Here is a 13,282-nt window from a genome sequence, read left to right as displayed (position 1 = left end):
ACCTAATCCTAGGCTCCTCCTTCACCTAAGCTCCCCCTTAAGCTAGGATTTTCCCGTAAAAATAAACTTCTTCCTCTTTGCCAATAAATGAGCAATCACTCTCCCTTCATCTAAGCTTTCTTTTGAGCTAGGTTTTCTTGCAAAGGTGTGTAGGTTTTCCACTTAAATCCAACACTTCTCCCCCTTTGCCATACATTAAAAAGAACTCCAATAATATCCAATTATTGGACTTGTTAACCTCTAGTGACCATAAACATCATGTATTAATCCTCTATAAGATTACATACATGTTCACCACTCTTTTGGTCAAGTTCTAATGCTGAAAATATTTTCAGATTATATCAGTCAACTGTCATAGTGTTAGTGCAATTTGCACTAATAGTCTAACTTAGGTTTTGATGAATGATAAGTGAGTTAAATTAGGTGTTATCGTGATCTAATACATTTACCAAGTATGTAGGGTTGACTAACTTGACGGGTTAAGAAAACCTAACACCAGACAGGAAATCTAGTCGGGATGTGTGATTCCCAATTGGCGAGTCCAGATGTGGGATTTTGGTAGGAGGTTAGGATGTTCGATTCTCAACAGCAGGAAGTCCGGATGTGTGATTCTAGCAAGAAAACCTGGTGGATCAGATTAGACGTCGAGGAGGCAACTCAACACTTGGTAAGTGAAAGTAAGTCAATGGAGGAGAGTGACTAAGTGAGGGCGCGTCCCGATTGATGAGACAGTAGGTGTTGATCCAATTTAAGTCCATTTCAAAAACCTAAATTGAGACATTGACTAGATCTTGGTCTAGAGGACAAGGTCTAAGTCATAAATTAATCATATTATTATTTTACTAACTTTGTTTTGTAGGTTAGATATTGTCGTGTTGGACTAACCTACCTTGCAAGGCAAAAGGAGTAAAAAGGCCTCAGGCGAGCGCCTTCAATCCATTGGAAGGTGCCTTTAGTATTGTTCATGGAAGACACCTTCTATCGGATACAATCTAAATTTGTCGGCAATAAGGAACTGTATTTTTGGGAGACATTTGTCTATGGAAGGTACGTACTTTCAGGGCCATTGAAGGCACCTTCCACACTCCTTAAAAAAGCATTTCAACCAAGCCACTCTACGAGCTTCTATATGTCCGTTTGAAGTTTCGACTACTCCGGCTTCCTGCTGTTGCTTTGATACAATGTTGTTGTGTCCGACTACTATTGAGGAGCCACCTGACATTGAGCCTAAGTTGATAATCTTCAAAAGTGTTGGGTAATGAACTTAAATTTTGTATTTACTTTTTACAAAAGAAAAAGTATAGTATGTTACATTTGTTCCTATTTTCCTTATACTCGATCTCCTCTTCCGGTAGTTTTGGAGGAGGTATTTAGTGGATTATCCGTCGATAGATCCATATGACCTGGTCTTGAAGTAGGAGTCACCGAAAGCTCCGAACCAAGTAAAACCGATTACGTACTTGTATTTTCTGCTTACTTTCTTGTTTCTTTCTTTTCCGCTGTGCATACTTTATTTTTAAAAGTAAAAGAAAATTTTTAAAAACCATGTAATTCACCCCCTCTCTCACATGCGTCTCAATCCAACACATAGGCCCAGTCGACTGCCCTCATTGAAACTGTTGGATCGAGACACATGTGAGAGATGGGTAAATCATGTTATTTTTTTAAAAAAGCTTTCCTTTTCAATTTTGAAATCATAATATACACTGTGGAAGATTTAAACACACAAACAGAAAACACGAAAACACGACTCGATCAATTTTACTTGATTCGGAGCCTTCGGTGACTCCTATTTCAAGACTCATGTCCCACATACCTATTGATGAGTAATCCACTAAATACCTCCTTGGAACCGTCGGAAGAGGGTATCGAGTACAAAAAGAATTGGAGCAAGTGTAACATGCTACACTTTTCCTTTTACAGAAAGTAAGTACAATATTTAACTTTGTTATCCAACACTTTCGAAGATAATCGGCTTAGGCTCAATGTCGGGCGGCTCCTCAATAGTAGTCGAACGCAACAACGTCGTAGCGGAGCAATAGCAAGAAGTCGGAGCAATCAAAACTTCAAATGGACGTGTAGAAGCTCAAAGAAGAGTTAGTGTTGAATGTTTGGTCGAACAACACTTTTATAGAGTGTGGAAGGCGCTTTCCATTGGGTCGAAGGCACCTCCAATGTGTAAAATTTGATCCCAAATAGCTCACTCCTTATTGTCGACAAAGTCTGATTTTATCCATCGAAGGCATCTTCCATGAACAGTACTGAAGGCGCCTTTCATAAATAATACTCAAGGCGCCTTCCGTCCCATGGAAGACGCCTCAAGTGCTGTTCACTTAAGACAATTTTTACTCCTTTTGCCCTACAAAAAGTGTTAGTCCAACAAAAGTATTTAACCTATAAAATAAGGTTAGTACAATAATAGTTATGATTAATTTATGATTTAGACCCTATCCTCCGGATCAGGATCTAGTCAAGGTCTCAATTTGAGTTTCTGAAATGGACCTAAATTAGACTGACGCCTACTGTCCCCTCAACCGAGACGTATCTTCACTTAGTCGCTCTCCTTCAGTGACTTACCTTCATTTATCGACTGTCGAGTTATCTTCTCGACGTCCAAACTGATCCACCAGGTCTTTCTGTTGGAATCACACATCTGAAAGTATTTTGTAAAATATTTTGAAAGTGATTTTTGCAACAAATAGTAGAAACAAATTATTTTAAAATCATTTTCAAATATCTTCTCCCTGAACCTGATATATTAAAAAAAATATTCAGCTACAAATTTAGCCTTAAATGTCTAACCGTTAGTTACTAACTAACTATCAGAAGGTATTCACTTGGTTAGTTAAGTTAAGTAAATGTATCCAATTAGTGTTTGACTAAAATGGATTACTTAATCTGATCACTGTAATTTTGGTATTGTTCGCCCAGACTTGTGTTGATGCATTGACATAAGCATCTAAAGTTCAGGCAAGATGCCTACGTATCTCATGTCATTCTAAGTTTTTGAATACACAATTAAGGTAGACCTAGTGCGTTTTTAAGATGCTCGTTACCTAAATCTATAGGATCAAACTTTCTATAGGTGTGATCGAGGCTAAGACTAAAATTAATTTTAAAATACTAAGAAAATGAGAATTTTTTTAAATATAAGTAAAGGATTTTTCTAGAATTGGCAAATCATTTGAAAATTGTCTTGAGGAAAAACATATCCTACTCTAAAAAAGAATTTCCTAAGTTATCCAAATAAAGTGATAAAAAAGTGGCTAACTATATAGATTAAGTCACACAAATATATAATATATAGCAGTGCACTGAATGTAGTCCACTGAATATAATTAGGTTTGGTTATCATCAGCAAGTGGAGGTGGGGGTTGTTCAGGCACTCGCAAAGCCCGAAGAATCGACTGCATCTATAGGTCTAGTTGTCGAAATCCGGTGGTCATCTCCCCCAAGAGAGCCCTGAATCCATCCGAGACTGACTGCCAGATCTGTGCGGAAGACTCTCAAGTCGAGCAAGTCTATATGGATAGTGAAGTCGAGGGCTGGGTCGAGGTCGAAGGCTGGGTCGAAAGAGGTCCAAAGAGCTCCTCAGCTGTAAATGATGCCATCTCCTCTCCCTCGGTCGGAATGATAGGTGGGAAATCCTCCTTGGCCTCACATGGAATGTCTGGCTGTGGTCCCACTCTCCAAGACAGTCTCCCCTGAGTGGTGATATCTATATGTACTAATGTGAGCTAACGCTGACCAATTGCATCACATGTGCTAAGGGAAGTAGGCGTACCCTAGGTCATATCTACCTCTATGGTCGAAAATATGTAAGTCAACATATGCAGTAGGGCATATAAACCTCACCTAGTGATGAGACTGAATACATGGATGACATATTGAAATGTGTGTAATACAATGTCGATGTCTAGACGCTGATATAGTACATACAAGAAAAAGGAGTAGGAAGGACACATTATCATAACATCGCGAGATGTAATTGATAAAATGTAGGTCGTTAGAACTCGATACAAGACATAATGTTGAACCTTGAGAGAGAGACCTAAAGTCAGTCACTGTGGTTGCTCTCTCCTCCCCAAAGAAATACATATAGATAGTATCCAATGTAATATGGGAGTAGAGTTTATGTAACGCCCGAAAATTCCCAAATTTATTTTAGAAATATTCTAGGATTTTTCTGGAATTTTTAGATATTTTTCCGGAATTTTCCGAGTAGCGGAAGTAGCAAAAAGAAATATAAGCGTAAAACGGCCTAGGCGGGGATTGAACCCGAGACCTATGATTTAGAGGGACAATGTCATAACCAGTTGACCCAGCAGGGCTGTGCTGAAAGAGGAGGGGAACGATTATATTTAAGTTGGGTTTAGCCGAATTAACCACTTAATATAAATAGAAGGTTTAAGTGGGTTTGGTTTATTGTTGCTTGGTTCGGCAACCTTCTCCCTCTCCAAACCCTCAACGCCGACTCCTCTCCCTCCTCTCCTTCTTTCGGCGCCACACCAAGGAGAACCTAGGGTTCTTCTCCTAGGGTCCCGAGATCACTTTCCGGCGACGATTTCAACACAAGGACGTTCCCCTCCGCGAGTAGAGCACGTGGACGCGAGCGAAACGTCGAGAAGTCGTCTCCACCGGAATTCCTAGCGATTAGAATCGTAAGAAATTACGATCAAGAGGTAAGAGACCCCTCACCTGCGGTATAATAGCTCCGTTTGGTTTTCTACGCATTGGTTTTAGCTATATGCAGGTTTTTCGGCACGTAGGGTGTGTTTAAACCCTCCTCGAGGATGTAGGGATCTAGTTGAACACCTCTAGACGGGCCGGACGCGTTGTTCTCCTTTAGTTGGAGATTCTAGACGTTGTCGGGTGCCTAGAGGTGATCTCCCGATTAGAGGAGAGAGTTGAAGCACGCCAAGTGTTCGATAAATTGTTGGTGTAGCTAAATACCACTTCAGTTATGTTTAATAGCTCAGTTAAGTGCATTAGGAGCACTTAAAACAGTACCTTAGTTTAGTTCAGCTTATTATATCTTATATGGATCAGATATCCAATGGGTGGGCTCCCACAGTCGCCTCTAGGTTCAGATAACCTAGCTCTAGGTTCAGATAACCTAGAAACAGATGTTATATCGATTAGCTATAGATATCAGTATTTTATTTTCAGTGGCACTGTACTGGATCAGATATCCTAGTAAGGTTCAGATAACCTAGTCGCTAGGTTTAGATAACCTAGTAGACCCTACTAAATTCGGGACTTGCAAACCCGGGTCTAGTTAGGGATGCGCGCACAGCAAGTACAGTTGCCGGGCCCAACAGTATGTTTATTATTTTCACTTATTATGTATTAGATTTCAAAACTCAAAATCAGTTATGCTAGTTGAGTTTGTTTCCAGTTACAGATTTAGTTTCCGTTAGTTTAGCTTATGTTTAGTTCATGTTATCATGCTTAGATACTAGTATGCCATGATTAGACTTAACCGTTATGCTTGTATGATCATATGCCATGCTTATATGTTATGCTTTATGACCTCAGTACTCCATGTCTTAGCAAGTTCAGTGCATATTTTCAAATAGCATGATTTAAAAGCATATTGCATCGAATGCATGATTTTGTGAGGTAGATGGTTTCTTACTAAGCGAAAGCTTACAGATACTACTTTTCTTATACTGCAGATAAAGGTAAAGGAAAAGTGGACCAGTAGCGGAGGCTGGAGGTCAATGCAGATGAGGATGTGTGTGCATGGAACTGGAATCAAAGGTCCTTAGGGGACGTAGCAAATTGAGCATTGGACTCCTTAGCATTTACTTTAGCGTTTTATTTATTGGTTTTGGTTTCCATGTTCTAGGCACTTTTAGTTGCGTGTTGCCATGAAATTCCTAAACTATGTCTCATGTTAAGTTAGATTACTAGTTTATGCCGTTAGAATGTTAGTACATGTGGTTAGAATAGTTTCTGATGCATTAATTAGTTGGTATGTGGAGTTGGTACAACCCAGTTGCTGGAAATCAGAGTGCAGACTCGAAATCAGACCTCTGATCGGTCTACAGACCGATCAGAGGCTGAATTGTGCCACTGGATCGGTCAGCCGACCGATCCAGCGAGATACAGTAGCATACTGTATCCTCCAGGAGAATTTCGGGTGCCTGGATCGGTCTGCCGACCGATCCAGCTATACCTGGATCGGTCTGCCGACCGATCCAGCCTCTACTGGATCGGTCCCCAGACCGATCCAGCCAGTGTTAGCGTGGGGGGTCAGTGGATCGTTCAAGGGACCGATCCAAACCCTAGTTCCACCTCCTTAGTATAGCTATGAACATTTATAAGGTAGTGGGATATGAAGTCTCACCCTCACGGAGTTTAGCAGAGGCAACTACAATAGTTTAGTAAAATTTTTATTTTACCCAGTTTTCCGCACAGTATAGTTTAGCACTAAACTGTAGCGATTCGCCTTATAGCCTAGTAGTAGAAGGCGGGTCGTTACAGAGTGGTATCAGAGCAGTGTTCCATACTTCCTACACACACATCAGCATTGCACCTGCAGCTTCCAAGTAAGAATACCTCTACTCTCTTTATTGTTCTTGTTTATAGTGACAATTCATGGTATATGCTTCTTGCTTATAGTTACAGTTCATGTTATATGCTTATTGCTCGTTAGTATGTGATAGGTTAAACATGATATCAGAAACTATATAACCGTGATAGTATTAGTTGTACATATGTTCCTTATGTCATTAGAAATGGCACGAGGACGCCCATTTAGAAGGGCACTAGCCAGTGAGCCCCAGCAAGAGGCAGGCAGTTCAGTGCCTCCTCCAGATCTTACAGCATTAGTGGCTCAGTTACAGCAGCAGCTAGCTGAACAGCAGCAGGAGATAGCCACCCTCAGGGCTAATCAGCAGCAGGAGCAAGTCCTCACAGAAGCTAAAGGTCAAGGAGGCTCATGCACTCGGAAACAGCAGGGCCATAGCTCTCACGGCTCTAACCGGAAAGGGAACTCCAGCAACAAGCGCAAATCAGGAGGTTACCCAAAAGGAGGACCAGCCAACAAACAAGTGTGCTACTTGTGGGAAATTCCATCTTGGAGTTTGTCGTAGGGCACACGAGGATGCTGAATGTGGACAAGAAGGGCACATGGCCATGGCCGAACAAGACCGGTCTTCCTCGGCCACAGCAGATTCAGTATGCAGGCCAGCCCGCTTAGATGCATGCCACTCTAGAAGGTCCACTTATCGGCCAAGGCAGATTAGAAGCCCTCCAGCTTTGCGAACGCGAGGATCTACGCACTCACCGAGAGGGCGTAGCCAATGCCTCGACGGTTGTCACGTCGATTAGCATTTTTCAATATAGTGCTACTGTTCTATTTGATCTTGGGGCAACCCATTCATATGTAGCCGGATGTTCTCCGAAAAATTAGAGGTACCTCCAGAGATACTCAGTGGAGTTTTTGACGACGCTACCTTGAGGAGAGATCATGGCGTCCACGCATTGGTGCCGGTCATTATAGCGACAGGGAGCTCTTTTGCGATCCGATAGTGCTAGAAATGACCGACTATGACATTATCTTCGAATGGACTTTTTGGTCAAATACGGTGCCTTAAATAGAAAGTCACGTTCCAACCTGAAGCGGCAGTGCAATTCGAATGCCGGGAACCAAGGAGAAAGGCCAAGAGGTTTCTCTCAGCTATGAAGGCACGGAAATTCTGGATTCAGGATGCACGGATTCCTAGCACACGTAGTCAGCACCAGTCAGGACAGGGACCAACAGCAAGCAGGGGTCCGAGTCGTTTGTGACTACCCAGCAGTCTTCCCTGAAGAGCTACCAGGCTTAGCACCAGACAGGGAGATTGAATTTAAGATAGAGCTTGTTCCCGGCACAAATCCAATTTCCAAGGCACCATACCGCATGGCTCCAGCAGAACTGAAGGAACTTCAGGAGCATGACAAGGGTTTCATACGCCCTAGTCACTCACCGGGGAGCGCCTGTACTGTTCGTGAAGAAGAAGGATGGAAGCATGCGGCTATGCATAGACTACAGAGCACTGAATCAGGTCACGATCAAGAACAGGTACCCTCTTCCCAGAATAGATGACCTGTTCGACCAGTTAAAGGGAGCAGCTGTGTTCTCTAAGATTGACCTCAGATCAGGATATCACCAAGTCAGAGTCAAGGAGGGTGATATACCGAAGACAGCATTCAGAACCAGATACGGACACTACGAGTTCGTGGTCATGCCCTTTGGCGTGACCAATGCTCCAGCTACATTCATGGATCTCATGAACAGAGTATTCAGGGAGTATTTAGATAAGTTTGTTATTGTGTTTATCGATGACGTTCTTATCTACTCAGGATCTCAGGAAGAACACACGGAGCACCTGAAACTAGTATTACAGACCCTTCAGCAGAACCAGCTATACGCCAAATTCACGAAATGTGAATTTTGGCTAGATCAGGTGTCCTTTCTGGGTCACATCATCTCAAAGGATGGTATTATGGTGGATCCCAGCAAGATAGAAGCAGTAAGTAACTGGAAGCAGCCGAAGAACGCCAGTGAAATCAGGAGCTTTCTGGGATTAGCAGGATATTACAGGAAGTTTGTAGAGGATTTCTCCAGGGTAGCCTCCCCACTGACCGGAAATATCAGTGGACAGAGGACTGTGAGAACAGCTTCAGCGAGCTAAAAAGGAGATTGACCAGTGCTCCTATTTTGGCTCTACCAGACGACACCAGCAGCTTTGACATCTATAGTGATGCCTCTAAGTTGGGACTAGGAGCAGTACTGATGCAAAACGGCAAGGTGATTGCCTATGCCTCCAGACAACTCAAGGATTATGAGAAGAATTACCCTACTCATGACCTTGAGCTTGCAGCAGTAGTGTTCGCTCTCAAAATTTGGAGACATTACTTATATGGAGCTCAGTGCAGAGTGTACACAGATCATCAGAGTCTGAAGTACTTCTTCACTCAGAAGGATCTGAATATGCGACAGCGCAGATGGCTTGAGCTGGTCAAGGACTACGATATAGACATCCTCTACCATCCAGGGAAAGCCAATAAGGTAGCAGATGCACTTAGCAGGAAATCCAGTGCTACCTTATTGTCTCTTACAGCCATGTCGCCGCCCCTACAGAAGGAGATCGTGGATTTCGGTCTCGAGCTCATCGTGGGACAGCTCTCTACTATGACCTTAGAGTCTACCTTGCTTGGTGATATTCAGTCAGCTCAGGATCAGGATCCTGAAATTCAGAAAATCAAGCAAGGGCTAGCAGAATCAGAAAGTGGAGAATTCAGAGTGTCCGACAGCGGGTGTTGTATTTTGGCGGCAGACTATGTGTTCCGGATCGGGAGGAGCTACGGAGGATTTTAGATGAGGCTCACAGGACTCCCTACGCGATGCATCCGAGCTCCACCAAAATGTATCAAGACCTGAAGAAACGCTTTTGATGGCCCGGGATGAAGCGAGACATCGCCAGATATGTTAGCATCCGCCTCACGTCAGAGGGTCAAGGCGAACATCAGCGACCGGAGGAGTCTATCTGATTCAGAATGGAAGTGGGAGGATATCTCGATGGACTTCATAGTGGGGCTACCCGAACCACAAATGGTTTTGATGCCATCCGGGTAATAGTTGAGTTGACTAAATCAGCCCACTTTCTAGCTATCAAGATATCCTACTCCATGGAGAAGCTAGCTCAGTTGTATCTCCAGGAGATTGTCAGACTAGAGTCCCACGAACCATCATTTCAGACAGAGACAGTAGAGTTACATCACACTTCGGAAGTGTGTTCAGTCACCATTGGGCACCCAGTTAAAATTCAGACAGCCTTCCATCCTCGGATGGATGGTCGACGGAGCGGGTAAATCGGTACTCGAAGATATGCTCCGAGCTTGTGCCCTAGATTTCAGGGAAGTTGGTGCAAATATCCGAGTCTAGCAGAATTTGCATACAACAACAGTTATCAGGCCACTATCGGCATGGCACCTTATGAGGCACTCTATGGGCGGAGGTGCAGATCACCAATCTGCTGGTATGAGTGGTGAGCAGAAGGAAAAAGAACTTCAGACAGACCTAGTAGCAGCTACCACAGCAGCCATACAGCAGATTCGCCAGAGGATAGAGACAGCACAGAGCCGTCAGAAGAGCTATGCTGATACACGACGCAGACCCCTAGAGTTCTCAGTTGGGGATACAGTTTTCCTCAGAGTAGCTCCCATGAAGGGAGTCATGCGTTTTGGGAAAAAGGGCAAGCTAGCTCCCAGATATGTGGGACCATACCTTATCACGAAGAGAGTGGGCAAGGTAGCATATGAGCTAGAGCTACCTCAGGAGATGTCAGCTGTCCACAATGTATTTCATGTCTCTATGCTGAAGAAGCATATCCCAGACGCCACCCAGGTGATTGAGCCCCAGTTGGTACAGGTCCGTGATGATCTCAGCTATGACAGTCGGCCTATTCAGATAATAGACCGAGCAGTAAAGAAATTACGGAACAAGGAGGTACCATTAGTCAAAGTCAGCTGGCAAAATCACACAGTAGAAGAGGCGACTTGGGAGACAGAGGAGTATCCAGAATTGTTTTAAGTTCGGGACGAACTTTTATAAGGTATGGGGATTGTAACCGAAAATTCCCAAATTTATTTTAGAAATATTCTAGGATTTTTCTGGAATTTTAGATATTTTTCGAATTTTCCGAGTAGCGGAAGTAGCAAAAAGAAATATAAGCGTAAAACGGCCTAGGCGGGGATTGAACCCGAGACCTATGATTTAGAGGGACAATGTCATAACCAGTTGACCCAGCAGGGCTGTGCTGAAAGAGGAGGGGAACGATTATATTTAAGTTGGGTTTAGCCGAATTAACCACTTAATATAAATAGAAGGTTTAAGTGGGTTTGGTTTATTGTTGCTTGGTTCGGCAACCTTCTCCCTCTCCAAACCCTCAACGCCGACTCCTCTCCCTCCTCTCCTTCTTTCGGCGCCACACCAAGGAGAACCTAGGGTTCTTCTCCTAGGGTCCCGAGATCACTTTCCGGCGACGATTTCAACACAAGGACGTTCCCCTCCGCGAGTAGAGCACGTGGACGCGAGCGAAACGTCGAGAAGTCGTCTCCACCGGAATTCCTAGCGATTAGAATCGTAAGAAATTACGATCAAGAGGTAAGAGACCCCTCACCTGCGGTATAATAGCTCCGTTTGGTTTTCTACGCATTGGTTTTAGCTATATGCAGGTTTTTCGGCACGTAGGGTGTGTTTAAACCCTCCTCGAGGATGTAGGGATCTAGTTGAACACCTCTAGACGGGCCGGACGCGTTGTTCTCCTTTAGTTGGAGATTCTAGACGTTGTCGGGTGCCTAGAGGTGATCTCCCGATTAGAGGAGAGAGTTGAAGCACGCCAAGTGTTCGATAAATTGTTGGTGTAGCTAAATACCACTTCAGTTATGTTTAATAGCTCAGTTAAGTGCATTAGGAGCACTTAAAACAGTACCTTAGTTTAGTTCAGCTTATTATATCTTATATGGATCAGATATCCAATGGGTGGGCTCCCACAGTCGCCTCTAGGTTCAGATAACCTAGCTCTAGGTTCAGATAACCTAGAAACAGCATGTTATATCAGTTAGCTATAGATATCAGTATTTTATTTTCAGTGGCACTGTACTGGATCAGATATCCTAGTAAGGTTCAGATAACCTAGTCGCTAGGTTTAGATAACCTAGTAGACCCTACTAAATTCGGGACTTGCAAACCCGGGTCTAGTTAGGGATGCGCGCACAGCAAGTACAGTTGCCGGGCCCAACAGTATGTTTATTATTTTCACTTATTATGTATTAGATTTCAAAACTCAAAATCAGTTATGCTAGTTGAGTTTGTTTCCAGTTACAGATTTAGTTTCCGTTAGTTTAGCTTATGTTTAGTTCATGTTATCATGCTTAGATACTAGTATGCCATGATTAGACTTAACCGTTATGCTTGTATGATCATATGCCATGCTTATATGTTATGCTTTATGACCTCAGTACTCCATGTCTTAGCAAGTTCAGTGCATATTTTCAAATAGCATGATTTAAAAGCATATTGCATCGAATGCATGATTTTGTGAGGTAGATGGTTTCTTACTAAGCGAAAGCTTACAGATACTACTTTTCTTATACTGCAGATAAAGGTAAAGGAAAAGTGGACCAGTAGCGGAGGCTGGAGGTCAATGCAGATGAGGATGTGTGTGCATGGAACTGGAATCAAAGGTCCTTAGGGGACGTAGCAAATTGAGCATTGGACTCCTTAGCATTTACTTTAGCGTTTTATTTATTGGTTTTGGTTTCCATGTTCTAGGCACTTTTAGTTGCGTGTTGCCATGAAATTCCTAAACTATGTCTTATGTTAAGTTAGATTACTAGTTTATGCCGTTAGAATGTTAGTACATGTGGTTAGAATAGTTTCTGATGCATTAATTAGTTGGTATGTGGAGTTGGTACAACCCAGTTGCTGGAAATCAGAGTGCAGACTCGAAATCAGACCTCTGATCGGTCTACAGACCGATCAGAGGCTGAATTGTGCCACTGGATCGGTCAGCCGACCGATCCAGCGAGATACAGTAGCATACTGTATCCTCCTGGATCGGTCAGCCGACCGATCCAGCACGATACAGTAGCCTCCAGGAGAATTTCGGGTGCCTGGATCGGTCTGCCGACCGATCCAGCTATACCTGGATCGGTCTGCCGACCGATCCAGCCTCTACTGGATCGGTCCCCAGACCGATCCAGCCAGTGTTAGCGTGGGGGGTCAGTGGATCGTTCAAGGGACCGATCCAAACCCTAGTTCCACCTCCTTAGTATAGCTATGAACATTTATAAGGTAGTGGGATATGAAGTCTCACCCTCACGGAGTTTAGCAGAGGCAACTACAATAGTTTAGTAAAATTTTTATTTTACCCAGTTTTCCGCACAGTATAGTTTAGCACTAAACTGTAGCGATTCGCCTTATAGCCTAGTAGTAGAAGGCGGGTCGTTACAGAGTGGTATCAGAGCAGTGTTTCATACTTCCTACACACACATCAGCATTGCACCTGCAGCTTCCAAGTAAGAATACCTCTACTCTCTTTATTGTTCTTGTTTATAGTGACAATTCATGGTATATGCTTCTTGCTTATAGTTACAGTTCATGTTATATGCTTATTGCTCGTTAGTATGTGATAGGTTAAACATGATATCAGAAACTATATAACCGTGATAGTATTAGTTGTACATATGTTCCTTATGTCATTAGAAATGGCACGAGGACGCCCAT

This window comes from Zingiber officinale, chromosome 8A (assembly GCF_018446385.1).
Source record: "Zingiber officinale cultivar Zhangliang chromosome 8A, Zo_v1.1, whole genome shotgun sequence".
Lineage (NCBI taxonomy): Eukaryota > Viridiplantae > Streptophyta > Magnoliopsida > Zingiberales > Zingiberaceae > Zingiber > Zingiber officinale.
This window is presented reverse-complemented; position numbering follows the sequence as displayed.